The sequence below is a fragment of the Eublepharis macularius genome, chromosome 18 (genome assembly GCF_028583425.1).
Source record: "Eublepharis macularius isolate TG4126 chromosome 18, MPM_Emac_v1.0, whole genome shotgun sequence".
NCBI lineage: Eukaryota > Metazoa > Chordata > Lepidosauria > Squamata > Eublepharidae > Eublepharis > Eublepharis macularius.
In genome coordinates, this window is record NC_072807.1 from 16067546 (window position 1) to 16089641 (window position 22096).

The 22096-nt window shown below is 42.6% G+C and overlaps 1 non-coding gene across 1 annotated transcript; it reads left to right on the top strand.

Annotated features, from left to right (window-relative positions):
• The first annotated feature begins 492 nt into the window (after positions 1-492).
• On the top strand, positions 493-564 carry TRNAQ-CUG (transfer RNA glutamine (anticodon CUG)). The gene has a single exon. It is a non-coding gene; the product is annotated as a tRNA-Gln (tRNA).
• The last annotated feature ends 21532 nt before the right edge of the window (positions 565-22096 follow it).

The following is a 22096-nucleotide window of genomic DNA, read 5'->3' on the forward strand; positions in this document are numbered from 1 at the left end:
ACCGAAAGACAGAGATCTCTCAGTGTCGCATCTTCTCCACACTGTGACACCGAGAGATCTCTGTCTTTTGGTGCTACACCTCTGAAGATGCCAGCCACAGCTGCTGGCGAAACGTCAGGAACTACAATGCCAAGACCACGGCAATACAGCCCGGAAAACCCACAACAACCATCGTTCTCCGGCGGTGAAAGCCTTGGACAATACCTCGCTCCCCGGGAGGCTTGCCTCCTCTCCTTTGATGCCTTGCATGCCCCCAGTTGACCGGCAGGCAGGCGGAGCCCCCCCGCCCCCCTTAACACAGCCCCCGCCCCCAATTTGGAATTGCCTGAAGCAGCTCCCCACGTGCAAGCCAAACAGCCCAAGCCTTGCAGCCCCAAGAAGTGAGAGCGTTGCAAGCGGGGGAAAGGAAGTACTAAGTAAATGGAAGGAAACTACGAGCGGAAACAGTAGAGGGACTATTTAGAGAGAGCGCACGCACACTTTTCTCACACTGGTTCCATGGTGTAATGGTTAGCACTCTGGACTCTGAATCCAGCGATCCGAGTTCAAATCTCGGTGGAACCTGAAAGTTGCATTTTTCCTCCCTCCCTCTTTTTACTTTCTAAATTATCATTTCTAAATGAGACAACAGGGAAATGGCTGCAACGATTTCCCGATGGCAGAAAAATTATAATCAAAATCTCTCGCCAACTCTACCAAGCCGCGCCTAGCAATTTGTAAAAATATTTTGCTATTTGCTTTCAGTTCCTTTTTCTCCCTAATGAACTACCATAGCACATGAGATCTGATTTTTACATTTTATTTACAGTATGTACATTCTGGCTTTCTCACTGAGACCAGATTACATAGATTAAGTCACTAAAATCAACAGCTGGCACATTCAATAAACCATACAATAAGGTACAGAGTGCAGAAATGTGAAAAGCAGAAATCTGACACAGAGCTGAAACAAAATATAACATGATATAAACAACAGTAATATAGAGCAAGATTTGAGTCCAGTGGCGCCTTAAAGATCCTGACTCTTCTACCACAGACTACTACCCTCCTTACATTGCCTGAAAGACTTTCTCTGTCTCCCCTCTTTTTAACAGCCAGCTTGTTGAAGAATTTTGAATAGTCTGAAAGTTTGCATAATGTTGCATTATTTTGCTTGTTACTAATAAAAGATATTCTGTGACTTTGACTCTGTCTTGAATGCTTTTAAAAACACAGTCTTTTAAATTCCTCTTTTGAGTCCAGCCATCTCATTTTGGGTCTTCCTCTTTCTTACTGACTTCCACCTTTCCTAGAATTATCGTCTTTTCCTGTAAGTCTTGTCTATTCATGATGTGAACAAAGTACAATAGCCTCAGTTTTGTCATTTTCGCTTCTAGGGAGAATTCAGGCTTGATATGATGTAGAACCCACTTATTGGTCTTCTTTTGGTATTCACAGAACTCTCCTCCAGCACAATATTTCAAATAAATCAATTTTCTTCCTGTCAGCTTTCTTCATTGTCCAACTTTCACATCCATAACCAGGGGTCATTTCGTATTAAAAGAGCTGGAGGAATTCATTAGCATAGCTCATTAGCAAATGCCACACCTCTTGCCATCACTGGAAGTGTGTCATTAGTATGACTGATTTGCATATGCCACACCCCCTGACATCGCCAATTTGGGCTGTTTTGGACCCAATCCTGGCCATTCAGGCTGAAATTGGGCCCAAAAAGGGGCTGAAAATGGCTGAAAGGGGGCACAAAGTGGTTAGGATCGGGCTGCTGCTGAGTGGGAGAGTGATCCACCACCGGTCAAAGGCCCGACCCAGGCCGTTTCGGCCCCAATCCAGGCCGAAATGGGCCCAAAATGGCCGAGAGTCAGGTGGGTGGGGCCACCTGACATGACCTCTTTAGGGAACTGCCGTAACTGCATTCCTGTGCGTTCCCCCTCGAAATGAGCCCTGTCCATAACATTAGGATTGCAGGTACTCCAGGGCTCAAACCGGGGGACAGAGGGGTCATGGGGTAAGAATCTTTGTTGTATAATTTTGAGCATCACTTCGCTTGCATGGGAAATTAATGTGATGGTCCAATTGGTGCTGCACTCCTTGGCATCCCTTTTTTTTGGAATTGGGACGTAGATTGAATATTTCCAGTCTGTAGGCCGCTGTATTGTTTTCCATATCTGTTGACATATTCTTGTTAAGGTTTTGATAGATTCAGTTTCTGTAGCTTGAAGCAGCTCTGTTGGTATACCATCTACTCCAGGTGGTTTGCTTCTCCCAATTTCTTTGAGTGCAGCTTTCACTTCACTTCCTAAGATTTCAGGTTCTTCATCGAAAGCTGAACGTTTTTAGGTTAAAGTGCCATTCTATCTTTACTGCAGATTGATGTAACACACTCCTATACATTGGAAACCAAGCCTCAAGTTGGTTTGTGATTGGGTTTGGAGAACCTGGGGGGATAATTAAGAGCTTGTTATGGAATAATTATCTAATTTTGGTACATTTTTTCTATAGAGTACAACAATAAATGAAGAGCATTGTGGGAATGCTGTCCTGGGTCTACTGCAATAATTGTACTTTATCACACAATACTAGAGGTAAATTTTGATTTAGTATTTTACCTAAAATCATTCTAGCATTTAATAATAGACTATATTATATTAGACTATATTATATTAAGACATTTTCTCCTCCCCTCTTCTTCTTTTGTTACAGCTCTAGATAAAACACCAGGAGCATTTCATGATTGGTTTCTATATGTGTGGGTGTGTTTGATTATAAATTGTTTACAATTGACCACTGAGGAAGACCTTAGGGCCGAAACACGTCTGATTTTTTACTGTACCTTGGTCTATTTGTGTTGGTCATTGCACTGTACCATCATCTGTACCTTGAGATGTTTTAGCATGTTTTAGCATATACATGTAGTCTGCCATTCAGGCCTTATGTTTTAAACTTGTTTTTAATCTACATTTGTGTACATTTATAATAAAAACTTTCTAATATATTTTTAGGTTGTTACTTAACCCCTCAATTTTGTTCCCCTGCTTGTTTAGGTTGGGTTTGTGGGGACTTTCCCCCACACCCCCTTTTTCTTCCTTGTTGTCTTCATCAAAAGACTCTGCTTCGAAAGAATCTGTCATCCTTCCATCTCTTCTGTATAGTTCTTCAGTGTATTGTTTCCATCTTTCCTTTATTTTGTCCTGATCAGATTTCTGTGTTGATCTTTCAGCATCCCTACCTGTGGTTTGCATTTCCCTTTGATTTCCTGGATTTTGAGGAACGGCTCTCTTGTTCTTCCTTTTTTGTTGTTCTCTTCTATTTCTTTGCACTGGTTACTATACTAGGTCTCTTTGTCTCTGTATGCATGCCACTGAAAAGCTGCATTTAGAATTCTGATTCTATTTCTGTCAGTTTTTTCTGGGATACTTGCATAAAAGTTTTCAATTTCTTGATGAGACAATCCAAAATAAGAGCAGCGTTCATTGGTCTTTTAAAAATTCTTGGAGGATAGACACACAGATCTTCAGTGTCTCCCCTGACTTTATGAAGCACTCTGGGAAACCTCCAGCAAGTTGCCTTTCAGCATAATATTTCCCTTAGAGTTTATGCTCCTAGCTGCATGACCTGCCCAAATTTAAGAAGACAATATTTATTTATTTGTATATTTGTTTACATTATTTATAATCTGCCTTTCTCACTGAGACTCGAGGCAAATTACACAGTGTAAATCAATGAAAAGGATGAAAACTGACAGACAACCCTATCCCGAAATCCACTCCCCCTCCGCCAAAGGACTAAAAACAGAGCATAATGGAAATTACGATAAACATCATAAATAGTGTACAGTGTATTTATGCATATAACCTAAACAATCTATGACAATCTTTCTGGTGGGTAGCTATATTGATCTGGAGTAGAAGAGCAATATTTGAGTCCAGTGGCACCATGAAGACCATCAAGATTTCCAGGGTATAAGCTTTTGAGAGACAAAGCTCCCTTCTTCAGATACCTGATGAAGGGAGCTTTGACTGTTGAAAGCTTATACTGTGGAAATCTCCTTGGTCTTTAAGGTACTACTAGACTTGAATCCTGCCAATCTCTGACAGTTATATAATATTACACGGAAAAACCCCTATATAATTAAACACATTTAACATTAATAAAAATCTTATTTTGAAATTAGACAGAATCATTTTATTTATTTAACTTAATTATACCCAGGGCTTTTTTTCAGAGGGAACACGGTGGAATGGAGTTCCGGCACCTCTTGAAAATGGTCACATGGCCGGTGGCCCCGCCTCCTGATCTCCAGACAGAGGGGGGTTTAGATTGCTCTCCGCGCCACTCAGCCTCTGTCTGGAGATCAGGGGGCGGGGCCACTGGCCATGTGACAATTTTTGCTGAGGGCGATTTAAACTTTAAAAAACTCCCCCCTTGTTCCAGCTGACCCAAAATGACGTCATTGTGCGGTCCTGAGTTCCACCACTGAGCTCCACCACCTCTTTCCCCAGGAAAAAAAAGCCCTGATTATACCCCACCTTCCTCTCCAATGGGGACCAAAGTTGGCTTACACTGTTCTCTTCACCTCCACTTTATTCTCACAACAACCTGGTGAGGTAAGCTAGGCTGAGAGTGTATGACAGTTAGAAGGTCACTGAGCTACCTTTCCTGGCAGAGGAAGGACTGAAACCTGGAGCTCCCCAATGACTAGATAGTATAAATTCACAAGCTGAATATGAAACTCCAAGAGTGGACCCATCTGTTCGTTTTGAATTCATCTTTCTCATGGAAGATTCACCAAGGGAAGATTTACAGTGCAGGTCTACTGAGAATCCTATTTAGGTCTATTCAGTGGAGCTTATTCTCAAGAAAGCATTCCTAGGATTGCTGCCTTCAACATCCCATAATTCCATTTTCAATAAATAGAGGTGGATAATGTTCTTAATGGATACCGGATCCCTGCTTGGGAAAATATCGCTGACCTTCTAGCCACTCCTCTGAGCCCCAGCTGTATTGTGGGGATAATAATAACACTAACTTGTTCACTGCTCTGGGTGAGGCACTATCTGTCTAGAAGAGCACTATATAAGCACAGTTGTTGTTGTTGTTAAGTTATTGGGGGGAATTCCAAAGTCCTTTGTATTCAGAAAAAAGTGCTGTTCTCTTCGCCTCTCTTCGCCTAACTGATCACAATAACACAGCGCCAGCCCCAAATAAGCAGGTAAAGGAAAACCTGAATTCCAGCTTTCTACATCAAACAGAAGATAAGCAACAATACTCTTGGAAGAACTTGTCTGGCACTGAATATATATTTTTAAACGAACGATACATGCCTATAAAGGGGGGGGGGACTAGGCAAAGGATTCAGAATGCAGGATTTGATGTCCAGTTGCCAAAAAGCCAGCATGATTGCAAACTCTTACAAAAATGTTTGTCTCTGTTGCAGGAACACTAGAGGTCACCATAGCAACCCAACTCAGACCTACGCAACACAGACACTGAGGATTTTAATACATCTGTATGGTTTTGAGCAACTCTCTGAAATGCAATGAATAATCATCTCTCCTATTCCCACGTCCCACCCCCTTCGGTGGACATTATGAAGCAATGTGCTGTTCTTTCCATGTAAAAACCGAGTCTCAAATGCCTACGTAAGAGAGAAGTTGAGAAATATGGCAACTGGCTGGTGCTTAATTTACAAGAAGGGTTTAGTGCCACCTCTTTAAGAAACAGAGGTTCTGTAGCTTTAAGGAAGAAATCAGTAGGCAAAGCCTTCTCATTCCCGCATTGGCATGTCAGAAAATACTTCACCTGTTCAACGTGTTCCAAATACCGAGCCTCCATCAATTAATAAAGTGGCAACCCCACAGAACGATGGGGAACCTAACCCAGACATCTGAGGTTGGCTGTGGTTATTAAAGCCTAAAGAAAGGATGTGAAATAAAAACTAAGCACTCAAAAATGTGGTTCTGTTTTTGCCGTGAAAGAGATTTCTCTACACACATCTAACAGGAAATAGTGGCATTCATCCAACCAAACAGTTTTTTCCACCAGAACAGCATTTCCACTTGCGGAAGAAGAAGTGGCCATTTCTGACAATTCCCACCTCCCACTACAGCCCCCCCCCCTCCTGAGGGTCTGATCGCTAAACTTTCAGGGAGCTCTAGGGGTTGCAGAGGTTGGGGGGAAAGCAGAAAAGTCCCATTCTGCAGTCTGTAGATGGCTGAATAAATGCTCTTGCAAGAGAGAAAAGTGCAAGATTTGGAAGAGGTGACTTGCAATAAAGTCTCTTTTGTTTCAGGAAGAATAAATCAAGTAGGGCTCTCTTTTTCTTCAAAGTTCAATGGGAATTTCCTAAAAAGACATGGGCTTAATCAGGCCTTTTTTTCTGGGAAAAGAGGTGGTGGAACTTAGTGGTGGAACTCAAGACCGCACAATGACGTCACTTTGGATCAGCTGGAACAAGGGGGGAGTTTTTAAAAGTTTAAATTGCCCTCGGTGAAAATGGACACATGGCCGGTGGCCCCGCCCCCTGATCTCCAGACAGAGGGGAGTTTAGATTGCCCTCCACGCTGCTCAGTGGCGCAGAGGGCAATCTAAACTCCCCTCTGTCTGGAGATCAGGGGGTGGGGCCACCGGCTATGTGACCATTTTTAAGAGGTGCCAGAACTCCATTCCACCGTGTTCCTGCTGAAAAAGAGCCCTGGGCTTAATAACTAATTCTTTCCTCTATATGCCACACATTTCTGAAAAGCTATTATTCCCCAGGGCAGCTGTTCTCTATCTCTAGCTGAGGCTGGGACAGCACAAAACATATTTGTTGCCAGGCATGTTTCCTAAACTATTATTATAATTAAAAATAGAAGCAAGGCTGGGATTTTGAAGAGCCTGGCAAACTTCCAAAGGATCCCTGAACCAGAGCCAGATTCGCCCTTAATTAAGAATGCTTGCAGGATATAATGCCATAGAGTCCCCCCTCCAAACCAGACATTTTCTCCAGGTGACCTGGGCCGACGTCGCGCCAAACTCGTGCGAGAAAACTCGATATTTCGCGTTTTCCCCGTCGCGATCCAGAACATGGCGGCATGCAGCGCCTTCAGGTTAGTCGTCTGGAATTGGCCCTGATCTCTGTTCGCTGGAGATAAGTTGTAATTCTGGGCACTCTTCAGTCACCACCTGGAGGCTGGCAATCATAGTAGGCTGACTTTATAGCATCACTTCTCTGGTGACAAGCTCCCCAAACTGTGCCCTCCCCAGGCATCACCTACAAATCACCAGGAATTTCCCAAGGTGGAGTTGGTAAACCTCTCTTCATATAAAAACGTGGCAAGAAGTCAAAGTATGTTGCAGTGTGTCATCTGGGACAGCCATATGACTGTGACCTCAAGCATGGCTGCCACATCTGAAAATGTTCCCTGTGTCAGTCTCTTTTACAGATGATAAGCACAGGATGTTTCATCTCTATACTGTGAAAAGTTTCCCCTACTGATTTCTGCGTCTAAGTTAAAAACAGCAGACTGTTTTTCCTAGCTAGTTGGCAATTTTAATCTCAAAGGATATTTCAGAGCTATCTTTACGTGGCCTTCAAATATATAAAATGTATGTGATCTCCTGTAACAAGGCTTAACTTTGGGTGGAAATACACTTTACTAAGTACCTAGGGATGCTCAAGTGAACCTCATTTCACATGTCCTCCCTCCCACTTTCCACGTACTCACTCGCACAGTCACACTTCAGTTTGCTCCATGTGAATACATTCATGCATTCGATATTAGTTTCTCCTCAACTGCTAAAAGTATCTCAGATTCCCCTACATCCGTTCATTAAAATGCAGATCTTGACACTTTCTCACATATTAAAGACACGCACATTGGCAAGTCAAAGGAGACTTTAGTACTTGTTCTTGCAGCTAAAACAGAGCTGAATTGGCATTTTGCCCTCTGAAATCACTGGCAGATGTAGTCACATAAATGGAGCTTCCAGGAAAGCGGCACGCACATGCACCGAGCAAGAACAGCCTGTACATGAATTGAGGATTATGCCTATAATCCTGCACTTGAATGTCTCTAGGCACTTAGTAACGCATATTTCCATTTTGCTGAGTGCAAAATGACCTCTCCCTAGGATTGCCAGCATGCTTGGGAAAAAAAATATCCTGCCTCTTTAGGAGATGCTTAGTGGCTTGTTATTGACCAGGTGACATAATTTACCTCCATGCCATTAAAAGGTTCATCTCCTGCTTTCCACACAGAAAAGGACAGGACATTTTTCTTCAGGCCTGTTGGGGCAACCCTACCCCTTCCCTTCCATAGCTGCTCAGTGCCCCTTTCTTTTGTACTTTGCTGTTATAGGAGATGCTGCATCCATGCAGAACATGATAAAAGCCCAGGACTCCTGCACAGTGACCTGTGACTTGATCCAGTGCCCTTTGTAGCTTTGCTTCCCAAGTTCTCTCTGAAATGACAAGTTTTTCTCACACAGTTCTGTTTTCCCTGTAGTTAGAACTTTGTGGGCATACCTGCTGACCCCGTTTGTCAGGAGTGCCTGGTGTTTCCTCCAGTGTGTTCTGAGATGTTACTCGGATGGACTGCTGTTTCTCTTTCCAGTTGGGTGTCTGGTTCAGCTGGCTGGAAAGAATATAATCACTTTCCCCCTCTGGGAATAGCTGCAAAAGGATATCCCATACCAGCAACCTCTATGTCAGAATTCTTGCTTGCTTATGAGGTGTGTATCTTGCATATGTAGCTTAAGGTTAAGCTCTTTATCCCTCCTGTGAAATCAGATGCTTTCACAAATAAATATGGGGCTTGATCCTATACTGTTCATTACAGGCTTTGCAGAATGAAAAATGGATTAATCAGAGACATCTGGTGATGTGGGTGAGCTCCTTGGCAATGCTTTCGTTGCTGAATTCACATTCTGAATTGTCTGAACAGGCTTTCCCTGTGGTGGAGATGTGCAATTAGAATAATTAAGGCGGAAATATGTATTATTTATTAATCAAGACATTGCATGTGTATCATCTAAAACCAGTTAATGATGAATACAAAACAGACCCAGTTCCCTGTATTTTCTGTATGAGCAAAAGAAGAGAGGTTTACCAACTCCACCTTGGGAAATTCCTGGTGATTTGTAGGTGATGCCTGGGGAGGGTACAGTTTGGGGAGCTTGTTTGGACAGTGCCACAGTGAACATTTGCTCACAGAATTTAGGGAAGAGGTGATTCATTTGTCTTCCTTTTTCAGAAACCAGATACCACAACACAGGGAGTCCATTGCTGTTGAGTTACACTCATAAACTTTAGGCCCAACCAGGGCTTTTTTTGGGAAAAGAGGTGGTGGAACTCAGTGGTGGAACTCAGGACCACACAATGACATCACTTTGGATCAGCTGGAACAAGGGGGGAGTTTTTTAAAGTTTAAATCGCCCTTGGCAAAAATGGTCACATGGCCTGTGGCCCCGCTCCCTGATCTCCAGACAAAGTGGAGTTTGCTCGGCGGCGTGGAGGGCAAGCTAAACTCCCCTCTGTCTGGAGATCAGGAGGTGGGGCCACCGGCCATTTGACCATTTTCAGGAGGTGCCGGAACTCTGTTCCGCTGCATTCCAGCTGAAAAAAAGCCCTGGGCCCAACCGACTAGGAATTTATTCTGTTCACAAGACTTACAAAAATGACTTCTACAGGGAAGGAGATAATATCAGTTTAGGGGCTGCATTGCATTGTATCTGTACCTTAAGGCCTCATTGTCCAGACAGGTAGGGTGTGTTGACCTTTGCTGGTCTCTGACCACTGAACACAGTTGAGGGTAACCAGTGAGAGACTGGCATGCACAATTCTGAATTCCAAATCACCAAAAAGGAATCCCACCATAACCTGCTAACTACTAAGATCTAAGATACAAAATTATACTAGGTTCAATAAATAATTATTCTAGTGTACAACCAAAGATTCTAGAGCAAATGTCACCATTATACAACACAACCAACGTTAACAATCCTTTACATCATTTATAGAGTGATTATATGAACCTCAGAAATTTCCAATAAAGTAATAGAATACAAGCAAAAATTAATATACAAAGAGTCCCAGAGTTAAGAGTTAATTTCATCCTCGTACTACAGTACTGCTAAAAATTCACAATATTACTGAATTATGTAACTCTGCTTGTATTTTATTACTTTATTGGAAATTTCTGTGGTTCAGATGGTTGCTCTATAAATGATGTAAAGGATTGTTAACGTTGGTTATGTTGTATAATGATGTCGTGTAATGGTGACACTTGTTCTAGAATCTTTGGTTGTACATTAGAACAATTATTTATTGAACCTAGTATAATTTTGTGACTTAGACTTTAGTAGTTAGCAGCAGGTTACAGTGGGATTCCTTTTCGGTGACTCATGGTGACCTTTTATGGGTTTTTCAAAGCAAGAGATAAGAAGAGGTGGTTTGCCATTGCCTGCCACTACATAGTGACTCCGGACTTCCTTGGAGGTCTCCCATCCAACCATTAACCAGCTCAGCTCACCTTCCAAGCTCTTGACAAGCCCAGGCTAATCTACACTACTCATGCTGCAGCTGAGGGTGTCTACTGGGATGCAAAACCAGGAGAGCACAAAGTTACCACCTGGATTGCCCTTAAGTTACGTTTGCCTCAGTGATCCTTTTGGGAACTCTTTTCATTTTTTTGTTTGCTCTTTGTTGTCCTAGTAGTTTCCATGCACTTCTTCTAATAGATTGGTGTGACTGAACTATTTATTTTCTTCAATGCAACGATGAATTTGTATAGTTGTTCCAATAGCAGAGTCAGTGTGTGTGTTCTGGAAGGGGTTCATCTTGGCTGAGCATATCCCTCTCTTGTCAAAACATGTTTCTGGCAAGAACCATTTATTTGCCAGTCAGACGCTTAACTCAAAATCTCCGTCTTTTCAGAGGTGCCAACAGCGTAGCTTAAAGAAGTCCCTATTTCACACGAGGAGGACCTGGTGTTGTGCTCTCACTGTTGTTCTGAATGCAGTCATTCACAGCAGCAATGGAGATTCTACATAGGGATAGTATATTTCCCCCCCTTGCATCTGCCATTCCTTCCCCCCTCCCCACCAGCAGACTTTTTGCCATTTGTTAAAACTGTTAAGAGGTCTATCACTATAGTAATAGATCTACTACCAATTTTTTAAAAATGGCGAAAGCCTGCCAGTGTTAGAGGCAGTGAGAACTAGGGGAAATGGAGATGAAATTGAGCTGGATGTAGGGGTACGATGCAGGCGTCTTTACCTTCCTGTCCGTACTGCAATTCAACCTGCTTTGATTACAGTCTTTAAGGAAAATTTGCACCAGACCTGATTTGGGAAACTTCGTAGCAGAGCTGGGGGAAACCTGAAAAATGAATGATAAAAAATTCCTCTGGGGAGGTGGGGAGGCATGAAATGTCCAACGATGTGCCAGCTTGACATTTCTGTTCAGCAACCTTTATTGGCATTACATCCATGTTAAAGCTTGACATTTCAAAAACTGGGGGGTTGGGGGGGGAGAGTTTTGGTGTCTTCAAAAAAGGCCCTCATTACACTCTGTAAGGCTGGGCTTTTCTTGAAGAGCCAATCATTACGAGAGAGTTTTAAAACAAGGGACGTTTAATGCATGCACTAATTAAAACATTTTCAGCATTCATTTAGCACCTAAGAAAATCCTTGGGGGCAAAAATATTTCTACGGCTAGAAGCACAGTGTGTCCTGGTTGCCCCAACCAAAGACATTAACTAGGCAGCTGCCTGGGAAGTCCAATGCAGTGTCTATGAGGCAGCTGCTGCCTGCACTTTGGGGTTGATCCGTTTCTTCAGTGCATGCCAAAATGGGGATGCCAGTCTAAGTTAGCTCTCAAGAGTCAAAGCTCCTTCAGACACTGATGTATCTGAAGAAGGGAGCCTTGACTGTCAAAATCTTGTTGGTCTCTAAGGTGCCACTGGACTCAAATCCTGCTGTTCTACTGCAGGCCAACACGGCTACCTGCCTGAAACTGTAATTAAAACGGAAAACAAGTATGAAAAATAAATGTCTGATGTTCAAAGAAAAATTATGGGGGGATTAACCACATCTTGCTTACAACAATAAATATTATTAAAATCATCCTTCTGTAACTATGGTTTTATTTTCTGACAGTATTAATCTATTTTTTTCTCTCAAGACTCTCCAAAGTTGCAAAAATATTTTAGAGTCCTTCATATGGGATGGCAACCCCCCCCCCGAGATTATCTTCAACTACATTTAGTACCCCCATCCCACTACAAACAGGGAGGTACAGATGTCAAGTTATATTGTTGCGAAATTGCTTTCCAAGTACTTTGAATGGGACTGTCACTATGGCCTTAAATGACACCCACCCCCAAAGGGAGTCAAGGCCTACGACGAAGGAATGTTAAACAGTTCTCAGCTGGCTCTAATGTTCTCCTGATGGCTGGGTTACTGGGCCTACAAAAATCTGCAAAACAGAAGGCTTGGGTTTTGAAGTAGGAAAGCAGACGGAGACAACTGACAGCTGGGTGAAAGCAACATGAAGTGCAAGGTCTCCCTCTTTGCAGATCTGATTAGGGTTACCTACCTCAAAGTGGGGGCTGGAGTTTTCACAGAATTAGAGGTAGGCATGAACCGAAATACAAACCGAAGTTTGTCTTGAACCGGATCGGTTCGTGTTTTGTGAGCCAGCAGTTCATGGGAGTTCATTTTTCACGAACCATGATGAATTTTAGCCTGGTTCATTTAGTTTGTATTTCAGTTCGTCACTGCAGACGGCCTAGCACCAATCAATCAGTTTCTTAGGCAACAAAGGAGGATGAGCTCTCTGCAGACCTTCTGCTGAACTGGAAGTGATGTTTTCACAAACTGAATGAACTGGCTTGCAAACCGGAGCAAGTTTGTGAAAGTTCATGGTTCATGAAACGCAATGAACCACGAACCACACAGTTTGGAATTTTCCCAGTTTGTGCCCATCTCTAATTATAACTGATCTCCAGACTACACAGAACAGGAAACAGCAGCTTCAGAAGACAATCTCTATGGTATTCCATAGAGTCTAGAAAAAACAGAAGACCTATAGTGACATCACATTCCCCCTGAGTGCTCTCCTCTCTCCCTCCTCATGCACTATCCCTAAATCTCCAAGAATTTCCCAAGCTGCAGTTGGCAACCCTATGTGAAATAGCAGATCTTCTGCCTTGTAGGAGTGCCTCCGCCTGTGCTCTACATGTATATTTGTAGTAGATAAGGTAAATATTACAAACAAAACAAAAATATAAGTCTCCAAAATTCTATCCTCAAAAGAGGACCAATCAACCCAAACAGAACTGACCCAGGAACATCTTACTGTTTGGGGAAATGGAAAACAGGTAACAAAATTATGAAGCTTCAAAAGTAAGGAATGTGTTGCTCAGTAACCCATGGTTACTGGCAGGGGATAGACAGAATATATATAAAGCAACATTCTATGAAAAAAATAGTTTGGATGCCAAGGCAAAGACGCCATCCTTCTGTCTTGCAGTACCTATTCCTATTATCGACCCTTTTGGTGTGGGGTTAATGGCATCCATCTCCAGATTATCCTCAGTCTCTGTTTCTGAGAGGGAAGTTCTCCCCCCTCATGCCTCTACCCTGAGACTGTTATTTAGCTCTTAATTTGTGCAAAAGTAAAAACAGCAATAGCTTTGGAAAGGTCAAATCTGTGTTAATAGGAAGACCATTGGACCAAATTACAAATAAATCTGGCAGTTCTGGGGCTCTGAAGTGCTTCCTCCCTTTTAAAAAGCAGACACACGGGGCCTCAATTATGGGGTGTGTGTGTGTTAAACCTCCCTACCACACTACTTTTCTAAAATGGAACACCCCCATGTAGCTATTTGCAGCACATCTGTATTTTATCTCAACAGGCTATTCTATGGTTTCAAGACTTGCAATTTAACTTTGCAGCACTTGATCCAGGACGTAAGGGTTACCAAGAAGATGCCAAGAAAGAAGTATCTTCAGATTCTCGGTATCTGAAGAAGTGAGCTGAGGCTTATGAAAGCTCATACCCTACCAACAAGTGTTGTTAGTCTTATAGGTGCTACTGGATTCTTGCTCTTTTCTACTGCTACAGACAGACTAACACGGCTACCCATCTTGATCTAACCCTTATGCAAGAGTGGGGGTTCTCATATTTGGGGAGGAAGATGATGGGTTGCAACATGGGCTAAAATTTGGTGAGCTACACTCATCACAGCTATCTCACAAACATTAGAGAACTAATCTTAATTGTTATTCTTAATGGTACTTAACCCTTGATAGACTGTGCTATAGTTTTCCTGAAACATTCAAACCATATTCATATATCTCAAAGTTATGAGGTATTGGCATAAATTATAGATTGTATTAGGAAGGTTTCTGGTTACTCTGTCCTCCGAGACCTAAGATTGTACTTCTTGAGAAATTAGATACCTCCTCAGTTCCCTTACGGGAGAAATAAATTGATTCTCCTGATGATAAAAGCAGGAAAATGCCTAATAGTAAAACTATGGAAAATAAGAAAATCCTCTTAATATATTGATAATGTTAAAGACCTTTAGAGATGATTGAAGATTTATTGTTATTTGTTATGATTTTGTTATTATGCTATTTTGTTACACTTTTTTGATATTTTGTAATTTCAAAATGTGATAAAGCTAATGTATATTTTAATAAAACAAGAACAATAACAACAACATTCAATGTATATACCGCCCTTCAGGATGATTTAACCCCCACTCAGAGCAGTTTACAAAGTATGTTATTATTATCCTCACAACAAAACACCCTGTGAGGTGGGTGGGGCTGAGAGAGCTCCTAGAACCTCTGACTGACCCAAGGTCACCCAGCTGGCTTCAAGTGGAGGAGTGAGGAATCAAACCCAGTTCTCCAGATTAGAGTCCTGCACTCTTAACCACTACACCAAACCACGAGAGACAAAACAATCAGGGGTCAGGAACTCATTAGCATAACTCATTAGCATATTCCATGCCCCTTGACATCACCAGAAATGTGTCATTAGCATAACTGATTTGCATATGCCACACATCCTGACATCACCTATCCTGGCTGTTTTGGACCCAATCTTGGCCATTCAGGACTGAAATTGTGTCCAAAATGGCAAAAGGGGGCTGAAAATGGCCGAAAAGGGGCCCAAAATGGTTAGGATCAGGCCGCTGCTGAACAGAAGAGTGATCCACCACCCGTCAGAGGCCTAATCCGGGCCGTTTTGGCCCCAATCCAGGACAAAACTGGCCCAAAATGGCCGAGAGTCAGGGGGACAGGGGCACCTGACGTGTGACCTCTTTGGGGAACTGCTGGAACTGCGTTCCTGCGCATTCCCCCTCAAAATGAGCCCTGAAAACAATTAAAATCTCAATCAGCTGTTGACTATTCAAGGAACTACTGTTATGGTCTTCAGCATACAAAACAGGAGATGGCAGTACAGGGTGAGGGTTTACACGGCAAGAATATTTTAGGACAAGCCAGTCCGTGTGGTACATTCCAGGGCAGTCAAGCATTTGGGATCCTCTGAGCATCATTCATTAATTCCTTTTAAATCAGTGCAAGCTTCTCCACTGATTTATTTGTCCTGTAGTATGAAAAAAAGTGGCAGAAGGCTTTGGGATTTTCTTTTTTGCTTCGTTGCAATTTCAGAGGCTTTAGCGAGTGCCTGCTGTTGTAGAGCATTCCCTCCCCTCCATATTCAGTTTCCTCTTTTATAATTTATAGGCAGTATGGTTCCCTGGAGTAAGGAATTCCTTTCCAAGACTTGCTTTAGAAGCCGAAGAAGAAAGGCAATTGCCCTGTTCCGTTGCTACCTCATCCCCATAGTTGCATTTAAATATACCATTTCTCTGGTTCTTCTTAAGTTTAATCAATCCCCATCAGACATCATTTCTCTAAGTACAAGAGGATCGATGCTAGATTGCCAAATGAGAAAACCAAAAACCTCTTTTGGCTTTGATGCCCAACTTTCAGTAGGAAAACACTGTGCCAAAAACTCCATTTTGTTCTAGAACCTTTAAGTGGATGGGGAGATTTGTCATTGAAAAATGAGAACTGTTTTGCTGCTTGCAACCACCCTTTCTGTTGTTATTCTTCTCCACCCAGGACAGAAGTTATATTTGAAAAGTAGATAACCTTATGTTCAGTCTTCCGTAAGACAGTAAGGATAAAGATTTAAAATTAGGGGCAGAGGCAAGTAGCAGCATATTAAGTCTGATCACATGAAGCTAAAAGACAGAATCCAGTTTAATCTTCCCATCCTTTAGCAGAACGGATTTGCTTCTATCAAGCCAGAAACACAGTAAGTCATGTACATGTAGCTGGTGGCAGTGACAGCTAGTGGTAAGGAACACTGGCGCATGAGGTGGGGGTGTTCATTTATACCCACTGGCTCCCTGAAAGACCACTTTTCTGGATCTGACTATAATGTCATTCCACAAAAAAACTTCATGGAAAAAGCCATCCCTCGTCAGTTGCCCACTCAAGAGGATTTGCCTCTGAACATGGCCGGTCCAAAATCGACTATTGAAGCTAACAACAGTAATTGGGGGTGCAAGGCCTTCTAAACCAAACACATTTAGGTGTTGTTACAGGGCTTTTTTTCAGCAGGAACATGGTGAAACAGAGTTCTGGAACCTCTTGAAAATGGTCACATGGCCGGTGGCCCCACCCCCTGATCTCCAGACAGAAGGGAGTTTAGATTGCTGTGCGGAGGGCAGTCAACTCCCCTCTGTCTGGAGATCAGGGGGCGGGGCCACCGGCCATGTGACCATATTCACTGAGGGCAATTTAAACTTTAAAAGACTCCCCCCTTGTTCCAGTTGACCCAAAGTGACATCATTGTGCGGTCCCGAGTTCCATCAGAGTACCACCACCTCTTATCCCAGAAAAAAGCCATGTGTTGTTATATATTACTTGAGTAGAACAAAAGCTCCTGAGGCCTACAAAGCTATTGGTGTTTGGGTGTCGGCATGGCCAATCAGAACTGTTGCTTTGTAGCCAATCGCTGTGCTGAAAAATAGATACTTGTATATAGTTCATGCAAACGAAGGATTCTAGCTGCTTACATTGTATTGGTTGTTGTACAAGTGGGTGTGGTTTCTACAAGTATAAATTGGTTACTGTTGAGCCTGAGGCTTCAGTCTGTCTGCTTCCAGTTTTCAATAAAGATTTTTATCATAATAAAGAGCTGTTAATACAATAGGTGTAACTCTGCTAACTCTGCACTGTGACAGACTTCTCCTCCATGACTATTTATTCAGTTTATAGCCACCTTTTTTCATCAAGAAATTCACAGAGATTTCCAGGGTATCTCCTCCACGCACCCAAAACACCAACACCCACCAGGCTTCACAGCATAACATGTCTTCTCCAACTACCCTTTCAGAGGTGAAAAATTTAAATTCTCCTCCATTTGCTGCCCTTTAAACGGATGCCCCAGTTTAGACAACTTGCTAACCTTGAATAGTAACCTGAAATCTGCTGCCTGAGTGCTAAGGGATTTTCTTGTAGGGCGTAGTTTCAATTTTCAATCCCCTATAAATTTAATTGTCTAACAAGGCCATGATAGACGGGAGTCCTGCCTGCTCTTTTCTCAGTGCCCCTTCATCCACATCTATATTTTCTCTCTCCTTTAGAAATTATAATGTAGGGAAAGAGAGTGGGACAGGAGGGTGTTTTGAGTTAACAACAGACATGACTGCAAGAAAACCTCGGCTATTGTAGTCTTCTTTTCCTAGTATCCCTCTTATCAGTTCACAATTCTACCCTTCCAGTTTTCCAAAAGAAAACAAGAGGAGCCAAAGAAGAGTTTACTGTCATCTTTTTGTAATATATACGACCTGCCAACTTTTAGAAATTACTGCTAAGTCTTCAGGATTTTACTATCTTAAGCTTGTTTGTTTTATGTAAACTATCTTCAAGAAACTTTATTTATTTATAGTCTGCCTTCCTCACTGAGACTCAAGGCAGATTACACAGTGTGAGATTAGTACAGTCAATATAAGGACATTTCCATAACCAATGCCATAGGGTAAATAAATAGAAGTTTACAAAGACATAGCATTAGCAAGAATCCAATACAGAGTTGAAGAAATGCTAAAACAGAACATAAGCAATTCTAGGACTGACATTAGACAACATGAAGCACAAGTAGTTTATTGGAGAACATATTTCAAACAACAGATAGTACGTAAGGCAACATAGTGGTGAAATCTATGGCTCCAAACTCTCCGAAGCATCTGAGAGCCCCTCCCTACAATACTAAAGCCTTTTTTCTAATTCGGTTTTGCATCATTTGTGGAAAGCTAGGAGAGCGGGGGCTCTCCTGACCTCCTCAGGCAGTCCTTTCCACAAGGTAGGGGCCACCACAGAGAATTATTATCTGCCTTGGTTTAGTTTAGAGGCTAGAGTCTTGGTTGGGGACTCCCTAAAATTGGGACTTTGTGGGAGAATTCCCCTCACACTGAGCAGGGGCAGTTTCCCAATGGTGACAGTGGCTCCATTGTGAAGCTGCTGGGCATTATAAGCCTGCTGCCATACTAACTTAATCAGAGAACTCCAAACTGCCGTATTGGCAAGGGCAGATGGGGGCGTGGCAGGGCCAGTTCTATGGCCAAGCCACCTGAGTGACTGCTTGATGTGGCAAACTGAGGAGGGTACCAAGGCACTACAGGAGCTCAGCTTATTTCTCACCATTGGCTGTCTGGAGGAGTGGGGGGAACTGTTATATCCTCTCGGGCTCAGGCGGCCGCTGAAGAGATTTGGCTCACTCCTGGCAGGCAACACTGCAAATCCCAGGAATGGATGGGTATACCTTGCTTGGCATGCCAAAATATTAACTTGTTCACAAAACTTATATCCTTCCTTTCTGCTGTCATCAGGGCCGCCAAGGTGGCTAACAAATTAAAAGATATGTAATCAAACCACATCTTAAAAACTATTGGACCCAACAAAAAACACATAATTAAAACAATTAAAACCAGAGGTGAAATAGACATACAAACATAAATGCAACCACTGAAACATAGGACAGGAAGGAGGAATCACTGAGGCAACGCCAGACCGAACAAGCAAGTTTTCACTCGCTGGCAGAAGATGGTAACAGAAGGGGATAGACAAGTCTCCTTGGAGAGTTCCAAGGTTTTGGTGCCATGAACGAGAATGGCTTTTTCAGGGTTGTTACCCGCCTAATCTCAGAAGGCAGGGAGTACCCAAAGCATATCACGAACCATCCCTGGTGAGCAAATCCTTTGTTTCTGCTTTCGAGCCCAACTTTTGTTTTTATCAATTTTCAGGTTTATACCCTGCCCATTCACTTCCCAAAAGTGAGGCACACATCAAGTGCCTTTTAGAAGATGGAGTCATTGTGGTGTAGTGCTTATAGCACTGAACCAGGGTTGTTTCCACATGTCCTTATAGGGACATCCGCTCATGGGGAAAAGCCACCAGCATTCCATGAGTGGGATGTCCCTAAAGGATGTGTGGAAACAGCCCTAATTTCTTGGAGAGCTGGGTTCAAATCCCCACTCTGCCATTGAACATGCTGGATGACATTGGCCCAGTTGTTCTCTTAATCTAATCTACTTCAGAGTTAGGAGGATAAAATCAAGGAGGGAAGAACTATGAATGCTGCTCTGAGCTCCTTTGAGGAAGGGAGGGATAAAAATGTCCTAAGTGGGTTGTTGGGCCGGCAGATCAACAGCTAGCCCAGGATGTGGTATATGGTGCTGTTTTTTTAATTTAATTTGTATTTTGTGTGGTGTAGTGGTTAATGTTGGACTAGGATCTCAGAGGCCACTCTATCATGGCAGAAGCTCACAGCATGACATTGTCACATGTTCTCAGCCTAACATAAAATGGAGAAGAGGAGAATGACGGAAGCTGCTTTGGTCCCCATTGGGGAGAAACATGATGAATAAACAAAGCAAAATAACTAAATAAATTGCTCTGGGTCCCCACTGGGAAGAAAAGCAGGATAAAAATATTTAAAAATCTGTGAAGGCACTGCTTGTGCTCTGGATCCTTGCCCCACTTGGCTGCTGAAATCATCTAAAGACCATATAAATGAGCCCTTGATGTCTATCATAAATCGGTCACTAACTTAAGGCACCTTCCCTTAGCCACTCAAGGAGGTGGTTATCCACGTACTTTAAAAACCATCCTTAGACAAAAATGATGCAGCCAGTTATCGCCCAGTCTCTAATATGCCCTTTCTAGGCAAAGTGCTCAAGAGAGAAATACCAAACCAATTCCAGGTTTTCTTGGATAACTCTAGTGCTCTAGATTGGGGATTTTTAAAAAACCAAGCCTAATAAAGGTATAACATCATAATGTTATAATTATATTTGTTTGTTTTTTTAATTCCCAAAACATGACAGATATTCTCTGAGACAGACATTTTTGTTTAGGATGTATGACCTTCTCCCCTGTGATGTCCAAATTGGAGAGGCCTACCTGGGCTGACTCAGAGCTGGGATACAGTGTAACAACAACAACATTATGACGTTATAACTTGTTTTCTTCAAAAAAAGTTGTGTCATAACAGTATAATGACGGGGTTAATTTGTATTGTTGTTACATTGATCTCTTAGTTTTTCGAACTATTGAGTGATGAATGATTCTCTCATGTAACTAACAATATTTTGTCCAATATAGATAACAAAAAGGCACTTTTGCCACATTTATGATGGCATAGATTATGTTGGATGATGTGCAAGTGGATGCGCTTGAGATGGCATAGCTGGTTCCATTAGGTCCCATAATGGTATTGCTTGAACGTATGTGGGGACAAAGTTGACATCTAGGGCTGATTCCGCACACGTTGGATAATGCACTTTCAATGCACTTTATCAATCGTTTGAGGTGGATTTTTTGTTCTGCACACAAAAAAATCCGTTCCAAATGATCTATAAAGAGGATTGGAAGTGCATTATCCAACATATGTGGAATCAGTCTAGGTCTGTTGCAGGATTTGTGTCTTGTTGGGCAGTCCATTATTGGTAGGCTTGCCAGGTGCCTGCCGGTGGAGAGTAAACTCCCAGAGATTTGCCTCTCTGCCCAGCCATCATTGGCAAAAGGCAGGAAGAGGCAGGCTCCTATGTACTACCTGTTGCTTTAAGTATGGCCCTACTGGGTAGTTCTTTGTTGTCTAATGTCAGTCCTGGAACTGCTTATGCTCTGTTTCAGCATTTCTTCAACTCTGTATTGGATTCTTGCCAATGTTGTATCTTTGTAAACTTGCATTTATTTATCCACTGGCATTGTTTATTGGAATGTCCTTGATACTGACTGTGCTAATCTCACTCTATGTAATCTGCCTGAGAAAGGCGGACTATGAATGACATAAATAAAAATAAATTAAAACCAAGCTCATAAGGACAGATGGACTCACATTCTAGCTGTATCTGAAGAAGTGAGCTGTGACTCATGAAAGCTCATACCCTACCACAAATTTTGTTAGTCTTAGAGGAGCTACTGGACTCTGGGTATCTGAAGAAGTGAGATGTGACTCATGAAAGCTCATACCCTACCACAAATTTTGTTAGTTTTATAGGAGCTACTGGACTCGTGGTATCAGAAGTGAGCTGTGACTCACGAAAGCTCATACCCTACCACAAATTTCGTTAGTCTTAGAGGTGCTACTGGACTCTTGGTAGCGGAAGAAGTGAGCTGTGACTCACGAAAGCTCCTACCTTACCACAAATTTTGTAAGTCTAGACTCTTGGTATCTGAAGAAGTGTGACTCACGAAAATTCTTACCCCAGCACCATTTTTGTTAGTCTTCTCGGTGGTACGGGACTCTTGCTCTTTTCTGCTGCTACAAACACGACCACCCATCTTGGCATAATTCAATGCATTACGGAACGCGCGCCGTGCATTAGACAGCCTTTAAATGGGGTCTGAAAAAGGCGCCTGCGTGGTACATATATTTGCATAAAGTATATTGTGTGCGTGTGAGAGAGAGATAACTGCATCAACACCCTGTGAAGAATGTGTATGTTCAGCATACTGGCGTGAGGGGCAGCCTGCCGTGAGGAGAAAGGGCGCCTCCGCTTTTCACCTCCGCCGCGAAAGC